Source organism: Amblyomma maculatum, chromosome 1 (assembly GCF_055883805.1).
Source record: "Amblyomma maculatum isolate TAMU_Amacu chromosome 1, ASM5588380v1, whole genome shotgun sequence".
NCBI classification, from domain to species: domain Eukaryota; kingdom Metazoa; phylum Arthropoda; class Arachnida; order Ixodida; family Ixodidae; genus Amblyomma; species Amblyomma maculatum.
Genome location: NC_139344.1, coordinates 235,060,675 through 235,077,890, shown reverse-complemented (window position 1 = coordinate 235,077,890; position 17,216 = coordinate 235,060,675). Strand labels below are relative to the sequence as shown.

General features: G+C 46.7%; 1 pseudogene across 1 annotated transcript in view; it reads left to right on the top strand.

Annotated features, from left to right (window-relative positions):
* Window positions 1-6,561: 6,561 nt before the first annotated feature.
* Window positions 6,562-17,216, top strand: part of LOC146205921 (paired box protein Pax-1 pseudogene) — a 48,644-nt pseudogene continuing 37,989 nt past the window's right edge. Inside the window, exon 1 of the transcript XR_014708369.1 lies at window positions 6,562-6,619. The product of XR_014708369.1 is annotated as a paired box protein Pax-1 pseudogene (transcript). The remainder of the gene's footprint in view (window positions 6,620-17,216) is intronic.

Below are 17,216 nucleotides of genomic sequence, written 5' to 3'. Positions count from 1 at the left end.
TAATGACAATGAATTTCACCATGTGGCATAAATTTTACACACTTGAGAAAATTTAGGACTATCAGCGATTAATTTTCAGTAACGTTAAAGTGCAAGCTACGAATCAGTAGCTGGGAATACATAAGAACTGCGCTTGATCGCTGTCATGTTCTGGCAAGGAATTTTGAAGGCTGAAGATTTCTTTATCATTGTAATTATTGTTGAACAGTGACTTGGGGCGAACCGCCCCAAGCCTGTCGTTTACTTACAAAACAGGTGCCGGATATAAAACTACCCTGAAAGAAATGGAGTTTATCTTGTCATGTGACTACAAATATGTATTTATTCCCGAACTAAACAACAATGGTTAAGCCCGTGTGAAGCTATTTTACTCCCATTCTCGGAAACAAAATAACCAGTTTTCTCGAAAGACAGCACAGACGAAAATGAGTTCTAATGATTATAATGGGCTACCAGTGTACATTGACCTACGTGTATTATGTAATATTTAGTATAACAGGTGCTGGAAATATTTGTTTTTCAAACGTTCGAGAATTTCTCTATAAAGAAATGTGCTCATTACCACGTTTACGGATGCGCAAAAGCCTTCAACAAAAAAAAAGAAAAAAAAATCTAAAAATGGGTTTAACGTGCCATGCGACATCGGCTATATGACGGATGATGTAGGGGCGGGCCTCGGTGTCGTTGACCACGTGAGATTATTTAACGTGCAGTCAAATCCCACAGTCCAGGAACGCCTTTCGAAACGGCCGGGATCGACCCCCCCCCCCCCCCCCCCCCCCGTTCTCGAAATCAGCAGTCGAGCGCCCTGCCACTATGGCACCGCGACAGAGGTTTAACAGAAAAAAAAAAAAAAAAAAAAGAAAGAAAAAAGTCCTCAGACAACTTTATCGTGGATACAGAAGGCACAGAGTGGATTGTTCAAACTGTAATTTGCTATACAGCATCTGAGGTCGCATGTTTCAATAATTGCGGTATTCCAAACAGAAACGAGTATATACGATTTTTGAGCATTTGCATTAAGTTGTATTCACGGTAGCAACCTGTTTTGCTTTGGCAGGCGCCTAACAACAAGAGCGCTTTGTTTGAGACACTGCTTGTCAAAGAATCTCAAGCGCCGAAGACCGCGACTGTTGATGTCCTTTCGAGCGTGACATACTCGATATGCGCAAGCATTTTTTTTTTTAATGGAGCGTGGGGTAATATAGCCTGTTAATATTTATTTTGCAAGAGGCAGATAGGTAAGCAAAAGCGCGCAGGAACCGCGAGACAAACAAAGCACACTCTTGTACACGCCGCAAGCGTGCATGTAAATCACTGCGGGCTGCCTCGCGACGCGAACACGCATCCACACTGAGTAGGGTTCGCCGCTATGACGCTAGGTGGCGACTCTGCTCAATCTCGAGGCTAATAGGAGCTCTGCTTTTTTCTACTCCCTAGAATTCCACTGTCATATAGTAATATTTCTCAGCTTTTGTCTTTCAGATCGGCTTGTGTGCCGTGGTAATGATGTCTGTTGCGTGGATGAGTGACCAGCCGTGTAGAGGTTGAAGTGTTGTGTAGAACGCAGGGTTACCGAATGCTCTGCCCCATAATTATTGCGGAAACGTATCCTATTCGCACGTTGGCTCAAAATTGAGCATATCACGTGGGCCGCAAAATGATCATAAGGTCGGCCGGCGGCAGCGCAAGGGGCGCACTCCGCGATACAGTCCTGGATGGAATTCGGACAAGCCGACAAGACGTGCCACCCTGCACAGCGGGTGCAGCATGCATGCCTTTGGTGAATTAGTATTTAGCCGACAGGCCTTCAAACCGTAACCGCATTGTGCGCGGTAAGTACAAAGTTGGGCATGTGCCACATGTGGCAATCGTGTCCACGAACGCGCCACTCACGTTATATATACATTTTTTTTTTGTATTTCGCGAGCTTGCTTCAGACCTTGGAAAAGCGATACAAGTGAGGCTTTCTTCATCGGAAATAAATGGAATGGTGGTTTTAGAGGGTGGTGTCCAACTTTGCAAATTAATTTATTGTCTAAAGGCAATAAATAGTAAATTAAAACATTCCGGGACCACCACCCCGTAATGGCGGTGGTCCCGGGTTCGATCCCTGATCAGGACGAATTTTTCTTTAACTACGAAGTTTCTAAGAAAGCTGTATGGTACGAAGTTTCTAAGAAAGCTGTATGGTTGGTTGGTTTGTGGAGTTTAACGTCCCAAAGTAACTCAGGCTATGAGAGACGCCGTAGTGAAGGACTCTGGAAATTTATACCACCTGGGGGTTCTTTAACGTGCACTGACATCGCACAGCACGCGGGCGCCTTGCTTTTCGCCTCCATCGAAAAACGGCTGCCGAGGCCGGCGGGATTCGATCCCGCATCCTTAGAACAGTGGTTGAGCGCCACTGCGCTTTCCTTAGTAGTCTTACGGTTGCGCTTGTATGGATGTCAATGAGTAATTACTCCCTTCCCAAATCTACTCCACCTTGGGGGATTCCCCTAAATATTCTTTTGACTGAGTCTTTGTTGAATAAGTGGCAGGCGCATATAGTAGCCAATAGAGAAAGGAAAGTCAGCGATGGGAGGCCCAGAGTCGCTATATGTGCGCAAAGTATTGCACAAGACAAGAAAAGGATTGCGTTCAAGTTCCATGCGGGCGCTCTGTTCAGGGCACTTTATAAGCTGTCAAAACTACGCGCAGTGGTGAGCACAATACAAAATTAACAGGGGGCACCAAAAAGTGTGTCTTGGAATACGTACCAAACGCAACAAGCGTGGTTTATTCCTAAGCTGCGCCTTGGCTATACATAAGACAAACGGGACGCTGGCTAAATGAAAGGCTCAAAGAAAATTATTTTTCCCTCAAGAACAAGTATGGCTCAGACCTTCCACCGCATTATAAAGAATGCAAAGATTGCACCCCTCGCTTCTATAAAATAAAGATCTTGGCTCGGAGGAAGGAAAAGTTAAAAAGGGAGATGTTGGAGAAAGACCAAAACAAAAATGGCGTCGTCCTTATATGTGTATTAGTACGGCGTCGTTTGTGTTAGTGTTTATGAAAATGAATTTACATCTATCCATTAAAATTTACCATGTGACCAAAAGAAGCAGGCCTTCTTCCTTTTAGCTATGGCAATATGCACTTCACGTCTTGTGTATGCATCCTTATTCGCTCGTTTCAATGCAAAAGAGCTACTTTTCAGGGCGAATCGGAAAACCATCAGGTATGTGCGAAGCCTTGACTTCTGGCCTTTGACCTTTGGCCTTTCACCTTATGTTTGCTTACATTGAACGTGTCTGTGGTGTCAGCAGTGACGTATATGTCACGTGGTTTAACTGCATAAATATGCGAGAGATGGGCCGGGTGAATTCATCCTGCTTGGAAATAAATAACGAGCCTGGTCCTCCACGGTAGTTGTCGGAGGCTGAGATATGCCGCACTAAGCGATGTGAACAACCAGCGACAACGTTATTTACATTTACCGAGTTAAACTACGCCAAAGCAGAACTTCTACACTACGTTTACCTACGTTAACCCCGTGCGATATATATCTGCATTCGTAAATGATGTGTCACGCTTTTAGTAGTTGAGGTTGTATGCATGACTTGAATAACCTGAGTGAAGTGCTGAACATGCTCGTTTCTATATGTGAGGGTGAAAGACTGAAATAAACGTTTAATTGCAAGTTAGCGCTTGTGGGTGTGTACTGCTCTGTCCGTCTTGTGTGTGATCTAAGCATTTTCTAATAACAACGCTTCTCCGCCATAGTTCATTTACAGATGGGCATGAATTAAAATTACCGCCTTTTCAACGCACTCTCGCTTCATGGCTGGGCGGCAAAGTATTGTCAGTAAAATTCAAGCAAGAAGCCAACTTTGTTGATTAGAGTGTGCGATAACCAGCGCTATGCCTCCTTATTCTGACATTATCGAGGACCGTCATCCACCTTTGTAACCTCATCACTTTGTTGTGCGTCCTCGTTTAACGCTGTTTCTTCGCAATGAACCTCTTCTACTAACCCCGAAAACGGCACATTGCGGGCGATTGGCCGTCATTGGTGGCTGAAGAAGACCGCTGTCGCTTCAAGTGAAGATGCTATATGAGCCCGTTGATGCAGGTTCATTATGACGCAAAAGATTTGAGGAGCGCTCGTCCTACGGTTATACGTGTACGTCCATCCGTGTAGTTGCGCTGTATGTCCCACATCGCTTTAGGGAATCCCGTAGATACTTGAGCTCGACGATATCTAACCGTATCTCAGTGCACACACTGGCGGCCGGTCGAATCATAATTGTTTTAGGCCTAAGCTCTCTGGTTGCAACGCATGCTCGAGTGCGTGTGACGCGTTCCATTCCGATTTAGTGCTTGCGCGCGCATCCCACCCCGCTGCCGTGCAAAGACGAATCGCGCCGACGCGCTTCTAGAGAACAAGGGGGCGGGGGTAGAAAGGCAGCGAGTTGAGCACTAGCAAAAGAGGAGGAAGGGTGCGAGGGCGGCCCGCGGCAGGCGCGACGTCCGATCGCTACGGCGGCGCTTGGATTGCGGATCACAGCCGCCGGAAGATGACGATCAGCGCGGAGGTGGCGATCCCGTTTCCCCCGGCCGCAATTTCCTCAGCAGGCCGTCTTCTGGAAATTGAAATATCTTCCTCAGTACGTCCGCGCGCGCGCACCACCGGCGGATTTGGGGGCCGCCGATTTCTCTTTTCCGGCGCCGTGTCCTCTCCATCCCACTCTTTCCCTTTCGACCACGTGCCTGCTTAATCCGGCCGCCGGATGAGTCCGGTCCGCCAGGGGATTGGCGCGGTTGTTTGCGCGGCGGTGGGATCTGGCGCCGCCCCCGACCGTCAGCCCGCGAAAAAAGGAGAAGGGATGCGTGGGAGAAACCGCGGATGATTGAGCTGGGTCGCGCCAAGAAAAGAGAAGTTATTTGGTGGCCATGTCGGGCGGTCTTTGTCAGCACAGTGAGCCGCCAGGTAAGAAACACCAAACCAGTGGTGCCGGTAGGCAGTGGGGCCGCGTAACAAAACCGCGGCTTTGATACGGTAAACAGACAACACGGGACGTGCTCTCTTCCTATCCTTCTTTTTTTTTTTTTTTTTTTTTGCCTTGTACAGCTTATATCATGCATAGACGTGGCCTCTCTTTCGCTACACTCGTGCAATTCACTGTACACCCCACCTGCACAAACACGCGGCATGAACACTTGCGCAATGATATCATGTTGTCATGGGTTGAAACTATAGAAGTGGACACAAAAAGAGAGAGAAAGAGAGAGAGAGCTGGACCAATGGGCTTACTTTCAACTGAAATAGGAATCGTACAAAGAAATAACGAAAAGCCTCTTTTCCATTTTTTTTTTTTCGTTTCACTCTGCAGTAGACTGCTGGTTCGCGTGTTTATGTAGGTATTAGAATCGAGTAACTACTTTGTCTTGTTCTTCGGGAGTGTGTGTATGTCTTCGTCCACGAATCAGACAGGGAAAAATATGTACTGTTCATAATCGCGTCCTTTGAGGTGGCGTTTCTTGGAATGGTTAAACTGAGTGATTGGCGCCTGTGAAATCTCATCGTTACTCTACGCGAAGCGAAATGTAGTGGAAAATAAGTGCCGACAGTTCCCCTAATCTTTCCAAGCACTTCCTCGGTTTTATTGTTTTTGTTTCTTTGTTACATATATTCAAACACAGGTGTTAACAAAAGCACTTGAAATGGCTGTTATAATAATCAAGGACTCTTGTTTAAAAGAGCTAAAAGTACCATGTCTCGGCCAGTTCGACTGAAGGTAAAAATGCACCGAACGATATGGAAATGTTATAAGGCATGCACTGGATGGTTCAGCTGAAAGTAATCCCCTTGAACCGGAGATAACTGTCTAAATCTTTCTTCGGTGATTCTCTGCATTTTCATCCAAAAGAATGAAATGGATCCTACCCAAAGCTGCCAGCGTTTATGTCAGTCGTTTCCGTGGAGTTCAGGTTGGTGTCCGACAGGTTGCACAAGTAGGTGCTTCTTTTTACATAATAATGCGGTCACCGTTAAAAGCGTGGCCTCCTCAGTATCTGAGCACTGGGGAGCACGCGAGCGACGCTAACAGGCCGTTCGCGAGAGCGGGCCTGTGGTATGCGAAGAGCTCACAAGCGCGCTCTTGACCACCGCAACGGTACTCGTGATCGTTGCGCGCTAGGTTCGCGCCTCGGGCCTACAGTCCCTCGCCGCCGGAGGGAGGGGGTCACGCAGTGGAGCGCGTCTGCGGGGGAGGACAACCCGGTGGCCCGGACCATAAACCTCGGCACCCCGACGTGTACTCCCCGGACGGAAGAAAGGAGGAGCGAATTACAGCCCGCCGTCGGCTAAGGCAGCAGCAATAGAGGGATCGAAGGAAACGGAGACGAAGCAGAGCAGGAAATCTGTTCCGAGGCGCTGAATGCGAAAAGTTTCTCAATCCAATTACCCTCCGCGGCGGCCAGATGGAAAGCCACAGCATCTGACGCTTTCCCACGTCCCGGCCCCCTATATAAGGGAAAGATGTCGCCCACGATTGGCGCTTTGTTTGGGACATGTCTTCGGCTGCCACGGAGCCTGCGCGAGCACCGCCCGCCGCCGCCAGCCGCCACGGTGAGCTGCGCGCGCGCCTACCACGCCGCGACGCGCGCACTCGTCGAGCGCCGTCGCGTCGGTCGCCTTCGTTAGTTGCAGGCCGAGTTCGTGCTTCGCCACGTTTACACGGCCATCGTTAGTTCTTTAGGTGGCGAAGTGTTTTCTCGCAAATGCGCTTCGCCTGGCACGGATTGGAATTGACGCGCACGCGTTAGCGACAGGGAATGCTTTTGCGGCGGCCCTACTCGCGTCCCTATATGCAGTGATTTCCATGAAAATTGTAATAGTTCTGGAAATCGGGCCGAGATTATTCAAGTAGAAAATTGCGTTGATTGAAAATATTGGTTGGCTGGTGTATTTATAAAAGGCGTTCAAGCTAACTTTAGCCAAGGGTTAAAAAATGAAACGCTTGAGATAGACCAGAGAAACCAATGCACTTGTATACAGCTGCCAGCCATCTGGCGTACCACAGGAATTTTTTTATTTTGCAATTAACTGATTACTAATTAGGATATTTCTTCTATTTACTAATTATTGCAATTAGGAATAAATGGATTCGCAAAGTTGGAGAGCACCTTGCAAAATCCCCATTCCATTTATTTCTAATAAAGAAAGTCTCATATGCATCGGTTTTGCAAGCTCTACAGAAAGCCCGCGAAATACGAAAAAAAAACAAAAAAACTAGCGCATTCGTGGGCCACGATTGTGCTTCTCTCAACTAAGCGGACTCACCGCGCTGGCTCCAACCATCGCCAACGTATCAGCCTACCGCAGGGACTGGGTTGACGAGTCACGGCCGCAGCTAATTTCGTTCACTCAAACGACGATTGAGAGCACCCCATTCGTGGCGCACGAATACGCCAGTCACGTAACATTTTTATTATTTATTTTTTTTTTTTTGCATTTCGCGGGCTTTCTTTAGAGCTTGGAAAAATTATATACGAGAGGCTTTCTTTATCGAAATAAATCCAATGGAGGTTTCAGAATGTGCTCTCCAACTCTGGCAATCACATTGATTGTGTAAAGGCAATACTTAACAAATAAAAAAAAAATCATCTTACTTATTAATTAGTCAATTACAAAATAAAAAAAAATATCTTGTGGTGGGCTGATAGCTGGCAGCTGCATTCAAGTGGTTTCTCTGGCCTATCTCACCTGGGGTGCTTTGCACGGCACTGGCATCGCACAGTACACCAGTGCTTTGCATTTCGCCTCCAGCGAAAAGTGGCCGGAATTTGGTCCCGCGTTCTCTCGTCATCACCAGCCTGACTATACCCACTGCAGGGCGAAGGCCTCTCCCATATTTCTCCAATTAACCCGGTTCTGTGCTAACTGCATCCAATTGACCCCTGCGAACTTGTTAACCTCACCCGCCCACCTAACATTCTGCCGCCCCCTGCTACGCTTTCCTTCCCTTGGAATTCAGTTTGTTACCCTAAGCGACCGCGTCCTATACGTCAACGAAATATCGGCTTGCTAAATACAGTGCATGCGTGAAATAAAGAGGAACAAATTTACAAGTCCACTCACAGTTTATAGTTTCGGTTTTTGATCACCGTCTCATAAATATACCGATATATTCATTGATGTCCTTTACTGCCGGCTAAGTTTGGCCGGGCATTTCAACATGTAGAAAATGCGAGCACTTTCCGTGGGTATACGACGCACAGATGGGAAAAAAACATCCAAGCCCTTAAACCAGAATTACTGTCCATTGCTTGTATGCTGTGGTTTTAAATTATCAATCCTGTTTGTGTGAGACGCATGAGTACAGTCGTACACCCACGACCAACACCGCTTTACTTCTTTTTCTTTCCTTCTATGCGGAGTTGCATTACTTTACGAATATGTATATGAAGTAGCAGATACCGCGTCTGATTAAAATTATCTGTCTGTTGATGTAATCAAGAGTTCGACGAAACATCGTCTGGTCAGGTAGTGACATAAAGAAAATTATAGGGTCACTGACCAAGTCAAAGTTTAATAAAAACGAAATGACGTTTCGGAAGCCCTACGGCTTCCTTGTTCACAATGGGGAAACCAGACATATATCATGCGTTTATAGCTTCTTCAAAATGTATCGTAATGATCTTGCATAATCAGATGGTAGATTCCCTTGCGTCCGATTGAGCGTGCCATGAGTGGTCTGAATCATCAAAGACTCTAGATACAATCGTCTAGCAGCGATCCGTTCTCTGGCAAGCACACGTGCCCCGTCCCAACTGATGGCGTGTCCAGTTTCTTGCACATGTTCGGCCAGAGCGTTAGTAGCACTGTGTCATTTCGCTACATCATTTTTGTGCTGCTGTATCCGTTGCTGCTGTATCCGTATGTGGCGAAAGGACACAGTGCTATAACGCTCTGGCCGAACATGTGCAAGAAACTGGACACGCCATCAGTTGGGACGGGGCACGTGTGCTTGCCAGAGAACGGATCGCACAGTCGTCTAGACTGCATCTAGAGTCTTTGATGATTCAGACCACTCATGGCACGCTCAATCGGACGAAAGGGGATCTACCATCTGATTATGCAAATCATTACGATGCATTTTGAAGAAGCTATAAACGCATTTTTTGTCTGGTTTCCCCATTGTGAACAAGAAAGCCGTAGGGCTTCCGAAACGTCATTTCGTTTTTATTAAACTTTGACTTGGTCAGTGACCCTATAATTTTCTTTAAATTATCTGTCTAAATCATTTTTTGTTCGTACTTATTGGGAACCTCCTTTACTGTGCGTGAAGCAATAGTGAATTGCTGTTTTTTTCACGAACCTGACCTTGCAGCGCAAAAACCACAAGCGTCAATTCCTCCCACTTAGGCATAATATGTTTGCAGTCCATTAATAGTAATATATTTATGCGTCGTCCTCGTATAACCGCTCTAGTACCCGTGCTGACACTGTATAAAGATCAAACACAAGGGTGCATTAAACAGCCTTTATGTTGTTTTAGCTCCCCCACACAACCTATACTGCATAAAAAAGACCGTTATAAATTATTATATACGTGATTCAGTGCTCCCCGCAGCCCATCTTGAAAGAAACCAGTTGATGCTTATAATGAGGGTGGAGTGTGGAAATGACGGTGCGCCGATTCATGTTAGCGGCGATGGGTAAACCCTGGCGCTAACGTAATTAACGAAGTATTTCCAAGAACGCAGTGTTCCCCCTAACCCTGCGCGCATTGAAACATGTTACTTAAATCGATTCCCGTTACTTGCCCGCCATTTTTACTCAAATATACTGAGGACGCGTAAACATTAACAAATATGTAATAACGAGACTTCTTCGATATCCATCTGGGACAAAGACTACAGCCTTAGCTGTCTCGCACGCAAGTAAAAAAGGAATGTAAATTCGCTGATGGCGGCAATGCATATTTCCTGTTTTATACCCGAACGTGCTGAGTTGTGTACCAGGTAGTCAGACAGCAAACTCCGCGGCAACGAATACGTCTATGAACGCTTCCCCGCGCAGCTCGCGGTGATCAAACTTTGTCATATAGTATCCACTGCAATGGCTTTTCAGCGATGAAGAAGAATCGGAAGTTGCGAAAAATTGTTAACACTCTGATCTAGGACAAAGTTGCGCTCATAATCCTTACGAAGCTTGGGTGTTTGTTGCATAGTATATATCGCTCAACAGTTACTTCTGCTTCTCGCCACATTTCGCGTACTGCGTTCCTGACAGGCCTATCTTCCCAAGTTCTGTTGGAGAAGAGCCGTTGAACGATTGTAAACTATTCTGCAAATAAGAACGCGATGAGATCATGATATCACATTACGCGCCCAAGTAGAAGATACCAGCGATTGCATGCTGCAGTCTTAGGGTAAAAGCCTACATTATCACTCATTCACTGTGGCGCAAATTTTATAATGCGGGCATTCGATCATGCAGTATAAGACGCGTTAGCATCAGATGTCGCCCATTTTAAAGCTATAGGCTGTAATGTCCTGGGGTGTTCGACCGCTGCTGTGTTGGGGACCGCGTTCTGTCTGTACGGCGACCAAATGTTCAATGTATGTCGGTGCAGTGCTGGACAGTTTACCGAGCGCTGAGAAGAAAGGTCAGTGCGGCATTATTGCACATACCCGTCTTTTGAGAGAGAGCCCCTGCTCATTTCAGCGAGTATACTACAGTTACACAAACCAATGGCGGATTTTCTTTTTTTTTTTTTTTTTTTATTCAGTGGGCGGATAGGAAACTTTACGCATCAAGCTCTACAGTGCCCCCTTCCAGGTGTCGACGGCGATGCGCGCAGTTTGCTAAAAACTGGAAATGAGGCTGTCGGATGAGATTTCAGGAAATCTTCAGATAGGCGAACGCGTGCAAGACTACGAAAGTGCGATTTCTGCTCGAGTGACCTGCGCGCGTTCATATGGTGGCTTAGGCGCGTACGCAATCTTGCCACTGGAAGAAGAAGACTATGATTAGCTGACCGGCTCTCTGAGACCGGTCTCTAATTTTCGGCGTTTTTTTTTCCGAAATTTTATAGTATTCAGTGTTGGTGTGGTTTGGCTCCTCAGCGTGCGATGACCTGGGGGTCCCTGGCCACCGGCGGAAGCACGTAAAGCGACCTCCTAGGTGCTCTGCGCCGTATCCACGCTGACACGAAGCACCACCATCAGCCGAACTCCATGCTGCACTGATGGCAGCAGAGCCATCGGCAAGTCAAGCGGCCCCTGCAGTGGCGGCAGCAGATCGCGACCCCGCGAACAAGAGACCACAAGGAGAACAAGACAGCGATGCGCCTTTGGGTGACCACGCAGATGACCAGCATCCTTCACGGTTGTCTCCTACAAGAAAAAGAGCTACTGGTATTCCGGTTGTCTTCAGGCCCACCGAGGTAGGAGGCAATCTATGGAAAGCGAACCCTAACATCGTGGCTTCGCCAGTTGTAGCACCGGCTCAAGAAAAAGTTATTAGTCCTCGTCTTAACAAGGACGGGAGCTTGATGGTTACAGTTTCGACATTGCCTGCAGCGAATCGTTTGCTCCCAGGAACTAAACTAGCCGGAGTGGCTGTGGAGGCACGGGTACCGTACTCTTACACAGCCAGCTTCGGCAAAATTCAGGACGTACCTGTAACCAACTCGAATGAAGATCTGCAGGAGTATATACGTGAACAAAGTGTCCTTTCCGCAAGGAGGCTAACAAGTTACATTCCTGAGGACGGTGGCAAGGCAAGGCTCTGTTATTTTAGAATTCTCAAAAGATGCACCATTGCCTAAAAGTTACCCTGTAACTGAGTATGCCGGACCAGCGACACAATGCTACAAATGTCAGAGGCACGGCCACATATCAAAACATTGTACCGGTCCCGTGCGATGCAAACTGTGTGTAGACCTCCATTCGCACAAAGAGTATACCTCGAGAGCGCAACCTAAATGCGCAAACTGCCATTTCTCACATCCTGCTTCATACGGAGGGTGTGTTAAAAAGAAAGCTGCTACACTTGCACGCACAGTGGAGCAAGCACAAGGGAAAGCGACCAAGCGTCATGATCCAGCACCTAACCCCGACGTGGCTTTTACGAATATGATAGATCTATCTCAAAATCAGCCACCACAACGTGAAAAAACATCTGATGACACATACGCGGCTGCAGCCAAAAAGAAGCGTGGGAAGTCCGTGTGCTGTTCTTCATCAAAACAGCAGCAGCACTCCTCACACGACACAACAAATAACCTCTCTAGTTCTCAGCCTAAGGCAGTGAAACGTAACAAGAAGATCAACGAAAAGCAACAAAGCGGAAGCACCGAACAAGAAATTACATGCCTACTGATCCCTATGCTGTTTGCCGCCATCAAGGTACTTGTCCTCGCTAACCCCTCGTCTCGAGGACTCCCAGAAGTAGAAGCGGTCCTAGCAGTGGAACCGATGTTGTCAGCCTCTGACGCTTCGCAGGGGAGTAATATCAAACACCTGTAATCATGGCCTCGACAGGAAGAGCTTCACCACAGTTGACCATCCACAACATCTTTTGCACATGCACTATTTTCCAGTGGAACGTTCGTGGTTTACGCTCGAAACTCTCTGATTTTCGCCACCTTGTGTGCGCGTACCACTTCCCTTTCATAGTCATCTCTGAATTGAGCGTGGGGGAAACTTTCAGACTAAACGGATACTATTTTCATCATTCACAACGACCAGATGACGTCAGCAGATTGTTGATAGGCTTTCGCAAATATATTCCGGTCTCCTTGTCCTGCCTCACAATGATAACGAATATGTGTGCGCCGTAACAGTAATTGGGAGACAAGAGTACACTCTTATTGGAGTATACCTTCAGCCAGGCAGGCCTTTCGATGCTTCGAGACTTGAAAACTTGATTATAAGGACGCCCACTCCACATATTATTAGCGGAGACTTCAATGTTCACAACGAAATTTGGGGAAGCTCACACGCATGTGCCCGAGGTGCCAAGCTTGCAGAACTTCTCGCGAAACATTCAATTGAACCGCTAAATGACGTCAGCATAACCTACCTCCGAGGCCTGACGACTGCCAGTAGCATTGACGTGACCTCTGTAACAAGTTCAACTGCCCACAACTTTGGCTGGTGCACCGATATGAAAACACGTAAAAGTGACCATTACCCAGTTCTCATATCAGCTCTCTGCGCGCAGAGGGCACCAAAGACGTTTCTCATAAAATCTACAGACTGGGATGCATACAAAGCCGCTGAAAAGAGGGGAATTACTGCTGCAACTCGAAATGAGGAACTAATATCAACAATGACTTATTGCCTGAGAGAAAGCACACGAATCAAAGCTACAAGAGCGGCAAATTTTTATGACCACTCCACATGGTCAAACTCTCACGCAGTGAAGAGGGGCGTACCTCAGGGAGCTGTACTCAGCCTTCTCCTGTTCAATATTGCCCTTATACATATAACAAGAAACCTTCCACGAGGAGTACGCATAACAATTTTTGCAGATGATATTTGCATCTGGAGTGCATCACGTTCGCGTTATACTACGCAGCAACGAACTGCACATCTCAATGTACCTGGCTCCCCATGGTCTTCGTCTCTCATCAGCAAAGAGTGTGGCTATGGCTTTCACAAGAAAAAGAATGACTCGATACCCGCTCATTTTGGGTGGACGGTCACTATTCTATGTACGATCACGCCGATTCCTAGGTGTCATGATTGACAGTAACCTCTCTTGGGCACCTCATATTAAAAAACTCCGCGAGAGAATTACTGTAGCGACAAAGGTTTTCAGATCCATGACGGGAACACGATGGGGCAGCAACTGCCAGTCGATTGTACTGCTTGAAAAGGCCTACGCTGAAGGAGCGTTGCGCTACTATTTACCGATGCTTCAAAGATCACGTCTAACAAGCCAGAAGATTCTTGAAGCCGCGCGGAACAACTGCTTGCGAATATGTCTTGGCCTCTCAAAAATATCCTCTACATCAGGAACACTTGCAGAAGCAGGATGTCTCCCGCTAGATTTGATTGCCGCCCAAGAATCTATGCGCACCCGCCTGACATGTCCTTCAAGAGAAGAAGCGCTTCTTAAACCGTGTCCACATAACTCAATGTAACTCTGGCTTTGGTCAAGCTGTACAGCTTCTGCCCCTCCCTACTATTACTCAGCCACGAAATCTACTACCATCCACCTTTCCCCCGTAGGCATTATCGTCTCTAAAGGGGAATATTTATGTTCCTGGCGTGGATGCGAAGAGCCGCATGCCACAGGCAGCACCTCTGCAAGCCGCTCTCGCCTACTTAGCCAATGAATATACACAGTACACCCACATATTCCCTGACGGTTCAACTATTCAAGACACTTCTTTCTGTGGCATTTATGTGCCCTCAACAAACCATGTCCTGTCCTACCGGCTGCAGCGGAAGACATCATTTACGACAGCTGAGCTCATCAAAGAAGCTGTTTCCGATATCCTGCGCCAGACCCCCGGCCGATGGGTTATCTTCACGGATTCCAGAGCATCTCTGCAAATAATGTATAACGAAAAGCAATCATCAGCCTGTTTCCCTTGACATCGGGTATCTGCATCATTTGGCTACTGCCGCAGGCCACGGCATAAGATTTCAATGGATACCAGCCCACTGTGACATTAAAGCCAATGAAAAAGCCGATGAAGCGGCTCGTAAAGACCACCAACATCAGATTCATTTGGACCTACTTCACGAAATCTGATGCATCCCAACTGGCTAAAAAATTTGTTACCGAAGAAAAATATCGACTTTGGAGCTTACCGACAAATCACTATCAATTTCTTTACACGATTGACCCACATCTAACGTCAGGACTCCCTACGAAATTTCCTCGCCACTAGAAACTCCTTACCACCGACTCCGCCTGAACTGTGCATATACAAATAGCTTACGATACCGTTTTAGTCAAATGAACAGTCCGCTTTGTGACAATTGTGGTTCGGTTGAAACTGTGCAACATATCCTACTTGAGTGTCCTGCGTGCGCAGACGAGCATGCGTACTACGAACATAGCATGTAAAAGCTCTCCTCAGTGCATTTAACAATGGACATTGTTTTAGGTCCCTTAGCCTGCCCTAGGCAACAGAGACTCGCAATGAACTTTTTATTTACGCATTTTAAAGACATCGGACTTTTAGACAAACTTTAAGTTCACCTTGAATGTTACCCTTCGGAATTTTTCACGCTGTGAACTCTATAAGCACATTTGCATCTTAGAAGACATTTATTGGCCGCATTTTATCTCCCCCTTCATTTCTTTTAATCTCCTCACGATTCTTTTTCCATCTTTTCCTCCCCAATTCCCCTTCCTACACAGAGTACCATGCCAGCGAAATTTAAACGCCGGCTAAAATCTCTGTTCTTCATTAAAGGGTCTCTCTCTCTCAATCTTACCAACCGTGTCTCGTATGTACTCGCACTATGATAACAGCTGGTAAAAGAACATTAATGACGACTACTATTTGTTAGATGCATCGTTAAAAGGCTCATTTTTCACCTCAAGTACTCACCTCATTTTATGTGTGTGTCAAGCAGCGCATACGTATTTCATCTTCTTGCTACCAAAACTACGCCTATAAGGAAAAGTTCCCGATGATACGACTTGCTTCATTATGACGATTTTGTATGAAGGTATAATTGATATTGTGCCAGTACTGAATAAGGCGGTTTGGTCAAGACGCGTTGTCATTTGTGAAGAGGAAGCTTTCAACGCATATGCCTGCAGAACGTGAAGACTAAAAGTTACATGCCGAAGCGCACGCTTTTGTGAAGCGCACGCTTTTTACTGCATGAAGCAGAAATCCCTGTGTGGCTAATTGACTCTATAGCGCGCAGAAGTATTGATGCATGTTGCTATTTTTGTAAGCGCTTGAAAGGATATTACCTATCATCAATTGCATTTTGTCCGGTTCAGTGCCACTTTAACCGAATAAAACGAAACTCAGCTAAGAACCTAAGCTGGTTCCCTTTGCTAAAATAAAACTAAACCTGAATTATAATTTGGTTCTTTACTTTGGTAACTTTTGTCCAGTAGCAAAAAAAGCCACTTAGCTTTACCTATATAAGAATGAGAAGCTTTTTACGTCTTGTGTACTGTCATCCGCTATTTTTATCACTGATTTCTTCGTAGCTTGGAAGCAGAACACATACAGTAGTGAGCAAAGTTGGAGTGGCCACCGCTCTGGTGTTAGAAGAGGCTAGTGGCCACCGCTCTGGTGTTAGAAGAGGCTCCGGGGCCGATCCGCAAGGCTGTATCGTGCGCCGCAAACTAGCTGCGAGAGCATTTCGAATGGCGCAAAACTTTCCCCTCACCTCACGTGGGAGCTTATCACGCTTGCAGAATTTCTGGTGCAGCGTTCGGCTACTATCCTGCTGACAATCTTTACGAAGGCGGCGTGCATCGATGCACGACAAGCCTCCTCATAATGATCATGAGCCCGCTTGCGCGCATTGAGGGCCGCTGAAACGCGTCCGCTCACTACGCCATTCGTCAGTAAGATCTTTACGTGCTTGGCAACCTCATGAGCGATCGCTGCTTCATTTTCAAACACGATCGAAGCCCGCTCCACACACCTCGCGTCGTCGGGCGCACTGTTCGAACAGCTGGGAATGTGCAAGCTAGCGTGGCCGTCTGCAGATGTCAAAAACGTACCTTATCAAAAACATGCTGGGCTCATCAAGGCGCAGTTTGTAGATCTGGGTCTCGGCATGGCTACGTCCGATGAACTGTGGCCTTACGCACAAGAGAGAAATTAGAGACACTTCGAAGTTCGCCGCGACATCACGGCATCGTTTTTACGATAAACACCAGGCGATGTTGCTTGCATATTTGTCATCGGTGGAAATTTCAGTAAGTAATTGGTTCATTATCAGCATTGAAATTATTTTTTTCTACGGCAACGAACAGCTTGCGAGTGCAAGCCTTTGTCAATACTTGTTCCACGGGAACGTTCGAAGTGGGGATCCTTCTATTTTTCCACCTGGATATAATCGTCTGTACCAAAGGGTTTAGGAATCGAGTAACAGCCTCTTCCGACAGAAGCACATTGTTCAAATATGCACTCAATAACAAAGACAGAAATATGCGCGGTTTTACTGCTGAGGCGTTGAACAGTTTCACTGCTATAGTGGCTCACGATAAAGATGGACTG